Below are 6,154 nucleotides of genomic sequence, written 5' to 3' on the forward strand. Positions count from 1 at the left end.
ACTAGTACAATTATTGTTGAGGTCTACTCAATGCTAGATGCAAAAGCGCATATTAGATCAATATGAACATTACTGCTATACCTAACGAAACGATAGAACTAGTACAATTATTATTTGAGATCTACTCAATGCTAGATGCAAAAGCGCATACTAGATCAATATGAACATATGAATTGTTTGGTAAATAAAAACAGTTGTTGATACGTCCTTCCTTCTTCCATAACCAAAACTCAGAGAAGGGAGAATAAGAGATTGTGTCAAACTTGTATTTGTGTTAGAAACCCCACTTAATATTTATAAATAATTTATTCGAAACCTAATAAACTATCTTTTCTAGAATCCAAAACCTAAAACTCAAAATGCTAGCTTCGGCTCGGCCTAAAGCTTAAAAATGTCCTAGTTATGCAAGTCATTTTCAATCTCATAGCCATAAACTCCATTTTTTAGAAATATAAACATGCAGCAGTATCTTACAACTTCTCCAGAAAAACATTCATTGAATGGCAATGTCATCAAAGAATAATAGAATGCAATTCCTATCTCTATGAGCTGCTAATCATTCACAAGAAAAAGAAAGTATTGAGAACCCACCCCTCCGGCCACGACGATCCTACAACTTCAAATGCTGCAGCAATAGCCACGTCATCAATGCAGGAAGAACGAAAACTTAAACGAATTAGACCACTTCTTTCTCCCTGTCTTTCATATCGTGTTCTGCACTAATCTGTACAACCCGATTATGTTATTTCCCAGTGGCCTTTTTGGTCTCCGCTTTCATTTCTCACATCGATCTACCCCACCACCTACGGTTTTTATCCTGCTGTCTGTTTCTTTACACTCATCAACATCCTGTCGTCTGCCAACTTCCTCATCAAAGTTCTTCATTTTGTGCATATCTGAATTCGTAGTAGCCCCACCCAAGTAAGATAGGGTGTTGAAGCTTAAAGAGCGATCAACCTTCACGTGTGCACGGAAATTGATCCTGGAACTTGGCACGCCGGTGCAAAAGATCTCCTTAAAATTCCGAGCACATCCAAGATTAAAAGGATTCATCTTCCTCTCATAACGATACCGGTAATTTTCATATGTGGTCTGCAGGAAATACAACATTCTGAAGGGTGAGAAGCGGAACTGAATAATATCAACTAAAATCAAGAGAAGGAAGCAAAATAGACCTGGTTTGTGATTAGCAAGTACAAGTGAAATGCCGTGAGACCTCCAAGAAACCAAGAAACTACAAACGTATACATTATAAGGATGCCTGAAGCAGGTGACTTGAAAAATGCACTCCAAATGTTACAATGGTGTGCATCCATAATCTTCTTTATATTTACCCAGCAGAAAGCAAAGACATAGAGGCTCAGGAGGTTTGTAGAGGAAACAAACATGAAAAAGTAACGATAGTTCCTCTGCAAGAAATAACGCGAATATATCACATATGAGACATTAAAGAAAGCATATACACAGATTGAGATTGTTCAAAAACTTTATTCATAACACTGAAGCACACTCAGTTTAACATGACTGGTATGTATAAGCACGAGCTGTATGTGAAGTATCTTCTGTTTAAATCTTAGCGAAGTCTAGAAGAGGCAATTCCAAACTATGGTGACATTCACTATTTGTAGGTCAGATAAGTATGCAGAGACTAGATGCAGTACCTTAAACTGTAGCTAATTCAAACAGAGAAAAGATAAAATCTATCCCAGAGAGATATACGGAAGCAGAAAACAAGATCCTTCCATAAGCAGGGGTAGATGTAGCCTTTTGGCTAAGGGTTCACTTGAACCCATAACTTTAGACACAGTTAATAAACATTTATGTAAATCTTACTAAAATCTTAATAAACATTAGATTTGAACCCATAATTTTAATAGCACATTGAGCTTAATACTGAATTTCTTAAAAGTTGAACCCGTTAAATTTAAATTCTGGAATCACCTCCGTCAATAAATTTACCATGCAAGACTAAGTATGTTTTGTAGACAGGAGGGGAATCTTAGTAGCTCAGTTAGTTGGCTACCTGAATTTCCTTGTTGGTGAGGGTTCAATTCCCCACCTTGTAATCCCCTCCCCTATTTCCACTTCTCCCACCCCCAATTTTTGTTAAAAAAAAAGTGTTTCGTGGACAGGACAAGATTAACCAGAAGCTAAAGGACAATATATCCAAATGACAACTTTTTGAAATGCAAGCATAGATCACACCTACCTTCCCAATGCACTGTCCCACCCATGGACAATGGTGATCGAAGCGCTCAATGCAATTGTCGCATATGGAGCAATGAGAGCAACGTGGTGGCCGATATAGCATACATGTTTTGCAGTATTTTACTTTGACAACTATTCCATTGACTGTAACATTTTTCATAGGCGGTAAACTGACAGGACCAGTCTGACTTCCTAAACAACTCGTCGAGATGCTAGAGGTATCACATTCATCGTCAGCGTCTGGAGGATGGGCATTTCGTGGAACAATTCCAGGATTTGTTCCAGATGTTAGCAACAGAAGAACTACAATCTGCAAGAATTTACATCAATACATTAGACATTACCTATTAAGATCCCCGATCGACCATGAACCAACTTTAAGCACACACCATTCCAAATAGAGAGAGAGTGAAAAATATACAAAGATCACCTCTTGGTAGATGCTCGTGCATCAAACCATGTGTCATCTTTGCATACTTACAGGTTATACATATTCATAAAATAAGGAACATGGTAATAAGATAAGTAGTAATTCTTAGAGCAAACAAAATGCATGAGCAGAAGAAAATGCCTTCCACTAACCATTTCCCATTTGATACTACATCTAAGGGAAAAACATGGCACATACTAAAAATGCTGATTATCGGCTGGCTTGCATGAACTATAACTAATTTTTGACAGAAAGGGGAATTGGCATTTTACTGTCTTTTTTATATAATAGAGCCAGTGATAAAGTAACTGCCATACTTGGCATAATTATAATAACCTAGTTTGATCCAATTTATGTCTGCGCTTGAATGGCATTTACACCAAAAGGGATGTATTCCTTTTTCACCTGATTTATTTCTTTTCTTGCATCCTAACATTGATGGACTAAAAGGAACAGCAGATAAAGATGGATCGGAAACGGATAAAGCAGTAACAGTCAAGTAAAAGAAGAAGAAAACTCACAAAGACTGAGAAGAGAAGAGATATGGCCATAATAAGATAGCCAAATCGGTGGGGAAATGCATTGATGAGTTCTCTCGAAACAAAAGCACAAAACAATGCTACTGGAAATAGGATCAAGAACAACGTAAGAAACAGTGCTCTAATATCTGGACCAAAAACAAGTCTGCCTCCAAGGTAGAATCTCTGCAAAGATATAAAAGACTATAATGAGATAGTAGGGACTTCTTCTAATATCGATTTCTTTCACCAGCTTCAGTTTACAAATAATATAGTAAAATTGGGAAAAAATTTCAAACAGTGACAGGCTATTTCCGAAGCCTTTACTTTTCACTTCTGTTAGCTATTCTACACTATAGTAAAGTTGCATCATAATTCTCCGCCTAAAAATAGCTAGCTCAAGTCCCATTAAAGGAGCAGGGCTGTCATAGGTTAACAAACATGTAAAGATAGCCAAAACGTGATGAATAGCTGGCCCAAATAAATTTGGAATTAAGAGGTCGTTGATTGATTGATATTTTTTTGTGGAATACTTGGGAGTTTAATTTATCTTTTTCTGACGGTGGCATTCCTTGACTATTACATTGGGTACCTGCTACCTCCCACCAAGCATTGGTATTGGGTAACTCTACCCACCAAGACTTAGGTAGACGGGAAGAAACCATGGTTAAATTTATAATCTTTGGACTTAATGCTAAAGGATGATAATTGAACAACATGGTGCTTGCAAACCAAAATATATATAAATTCAGGAGAAACACAAAGAAAAAGATCAGCATTACATTTCTTCCTTGCCAAATTTGATAAAGTCGCAATTGTGAGCCATTAGTGTTGTTCATTCTCTCTTTGGAATCACATCGGGTGCTAGGAGAAGACGGGGGAGGTGAATACATTTTCCTTGGCAAGCTGACGGAGATCTCACGGATCTCCAATCACTTACAAATTCAAGCATCTGTGTCTTTATCCAATCTTTATAGCTGCAGTAATGAAAGCTTGAACCTCAATCAACAATCTTGCCATGGAACACATAAATCAATAAAATGACAAAAAGGCCTTTTGTGATCTGATAGAACAAATCTTTAGAAACACCCGAATCGAGAATTTTGGGAAATAAACACAATCCCCAACAATCTTACAATGCACAGATAAGCAAACAAACCCAAAGTATGCCCAATTTGGAAATTTATCGACACACCAAATCCTTTTTCTTCTTGTAAAATGCTGTCTTTTGTGATCAATAGAACAAACCGAACACCCAAATGGATACTTTTGTGAAATAAACACAATTTCCAACAATTTGGGAATTTAGGGATTTGTTTTCTCTCTTGTAAAATGCTATTAATAGAACAAACCCAATACCCAAATCGAGAATTTTCCAAAATGAAACACAAATTCCAACAATTTTACAATGAACACACAACAATATTCTTCTTCTTCTTTTTATGTGAAATAAATTAGTAGTAATAGCTATGGTTTTTGTTGGATGAAAATATAGGTTAGGACTCCCTCCTCCTTCTGTAACTGGAAAATATTGGTATGATATGTTAATGTTTGTAAGAATTGAAAGTGTGAAGCTGAAGGAGAGAGAGGCGAGAGAAAGGAAGAAAAGCAAAATCCATTAGAAGCTAATTTTGCAATTATGAGAATTAAGCAATAACGTTCACCTGAATTCTCTGAATTTACTCTCAACCGCTCCCTATATATTTTGATTTTTGACCCTTTATTTGTTTATCTACTGAGTTGGAGTGAGCTCCGCCCTTTCTCTCTCTCCGGTGGTTCCATCCAGCCACATCGCTTCTTTTCCGGCGTCTCTCTCCGGTGGTTCCATCCAGCCACATCGCTCCTTTCCCGGCGTCTGTCTCCGGTGGTTCCACACTGCACTGATAAATAGAGTCAAATGAAAGGAAAAAAAAAAAAAAACTAATAGTAGTGATTTCGATTTAGCTTAGGGTAATCGAATAAAAGGGAATGCAATAAACTTGTCTGGAAAAGTTGACATGATTAGGGTAAAAAACAACAAACTTTTTGGCTTCAAAACCATAAATTTTTCTCCAAAAAACAAAACCATCTTTGACTTTTTTTTTTCTTTCGACTTTACTTATTCTATCTCTCAATTTTGCCTTGTTTACCCATTTTATCTCTCATTGTGATTTTAAGTTTTTGATTCATTTCTTGATCGATTTATAAATAGAAATTATGTAACTTTAACAAAATGGATCTCAATAATCAGAGTAGTCAATTAACTCAAGTATTGAATAATGTTTTTGTATTAAGTGATGATGATAGTTTGTTATCCCAAAATGATGAACATGATTAACATTCAGATGGTGGATACGGTGATGGCCCTGATGTATATTTGAACAGTGATGATGAAGGTCTTCTAAACGTGCTTCATCAAGAGATGAATCAATTGGAGCAAAATGAATCAGTAAGTGTTTCGGGCGGAGAGGAATATGAATTTGAGGATGAATGGGATGAAGATGAAGATTTAATGAATGATGATAATTTTTCAGAACTACAATAAATTGAATGCCTCGTTGTAGATATGGTCTTTGGCAGTGCTGAATCTCTTTTCACATTTTATAAAGAACATAGTCGCCTGACTGGTTTTGGTGTTGTTAAAAAGAGTTGAAAAAAAAAGGTGGTGAATAGGTTAGGTATTGTAACACCTTAGAACTTATCAGACCAGAACAACAGAAAAATATGTGAACCACGACAGGGTTTACGGACCGTGAAAGGAACCACGGTCTGTCGACTTGTCCGTGGTTCACACCTAGCCAAGCAGTGGTGGACCACGGAGCCCTTCACGGGCCATGGACCACCCCACGAGCCGTGGGAAGACTCGTGTAAGTCAGGCAGAACCTACCTGGCCCAGCCATCAGACCACCAAGCCCTCCACAGGCCGTGGTCTTGATGACGACTGTGGTGAGGCTCGTGAGGCCCCTAGCCCAAGTGAAGGACCATAGTGACCTTCACACGGTAAGTGAAGTGGGTCGTA

At 37.5% G+C, this 6,154-nt stretch overlaps 1 pseudogene; it reads right to left on the minus strand.

Annotated features, from left to right (window-relative positions):
* Nucleotides 1-421: 421 nt before the first annotated feature.
* On the minus strand, nucleotides 422-4,947 carry LOC125834769 (probable protein S-acyltransferase 7; annotated as a pseudogene).
* Nucleotides 4,948-6,154: the final 1,207 nt, after the last annotated feature.

The sequence above is a fragment of the Solanum verrucosum genome, unplaced genomic scaffold, assembly GCF_900185275.1.
Source record: "Solanum verrucosum unplaced genomic scaffold, falcon-dt-bn FXZP01000073.1, whole genome shotgun sequence".
Taxonomy (NCBI): domain Eukaryota; kingdom Viridiplantae; phylum Streptophyta; class Magnoliopsida; order Solanales; family Solanaceae; genus Solanum; species Solanum verrucosum.